The sequence below is a fragment of the Penaeus monodon genome, chromosome 19, assembly GCF_015228065.2.
Source record: "Penaeus monodon isolate SGIC_2016 chromosome 19, NSTDA_Pmon_1, whole genome shotgun sequence".
Classification (NCBI taxonomy): domain Eukaryota; kingdom Metazoa; phylum Arthropoda; class Malacostraca; order Decapoda; family Penaeidae; genus Penaeus; species Penaeus monodon.
Window position 1 is genome coordinate 32,779,713 of NC_051404.1, and position 1,097 is coordinate 32,780,809.

General features: G+C 38.4%; 1 protein-coding gene across 1 annotated transcript in view; it reads left to right on the forward strand.

The window, feature by feature from the left end:
* LOC119585184 (alpha-taxilin-like) overlaps positions 1-1,097 on the forward strand; it is a gene marked incomplete in the record, with an annotated part of 18,045 nt that overhangs the window by 9,333 nt on the left and 7,615 nt on the right.

Sequence of the window (1,097 nt, forward strand, 5' to 3'; positions counted from 1 at the left end):
TTTTTAAATTGACCTTGCATGTTTTGTAGTAAAATGTGTCAAGTAATCCCCCCATCACGAATATTCCATGTAGAAGAGATGAATTGAATTATGAAGTTGAAGTAAATGTCTAAACCTAAAGATTGTTTTGGTTTGATACTTAAGCTTGTGCCCATGACAACAAGAAATTAGTTTGTTTGGATCTAAAATCATGTGTGGATTTGCATTGGTGGGCATTTTCCTGCTCATGTTTTAGTGTGAGTGGATATTTCCCTACTTCTATTCGCATTTGCAGGAAATGTGTGCTAATATATCTTTTATATAGCATGTCACATTTCTGCTTAATGCTGCTATGCTAATCTTGTATACTGATTTTCACTGCTCTGGATATCAAAGAAAAAGTTTACTATCCACAATCAGCAGTTTGCATCAGAACTGACAGCACTTCAGTATCATATTCTCCCTATATGACCCCACACCTATATAATTTAAGCTGAACTCATTCCTGGCAATGCATTCTCTACATCTGGCCTTGTTCCTTGGCATATATGCTATATATATGGAAAATGAATCATCGCCAGATCAGCTTCATATCTGCAGTGAAGCTTATCACCACCAACAGAGGAGATAGCAAACTTCTTCATAGAAGATACACCTACATGATGGGTATATGCAGCTCAACAATAGATCATCAGTAATGCATAATACGATAAAGAGTTGTTCCCCTCCTCTAGTGGGTTGTAAACTAAAGTAAACTAACAAAATATAAGATAACCTTCAATAGCAAACTGTAGTCTAATTAGTGAAATGCCCACCAGCAAAAAACACTAGTAGAGAGAAACCCATCTGTATGAAACAGCAAACAGGGAAGTGTCCACCTGCAGAAAACTTAGAGCAGGGAAATGCCCACAAGCAACAAAACCATACATAGGGAAATGCTCACCTGACCAATATGAATGGTATTGGAAAAGTCTGGTAGTGTAAATGTCAAACATCTATCACTGGCTATTCCTCCTAGGTCTCTTCCCCCTAGGTCTCCCCCCCCCCCCTTTGCCCATGCATGATTCCCTGAGTCTGATGATCTTTCCACAATTAGAGGAAAGTGTATGTAACTACAG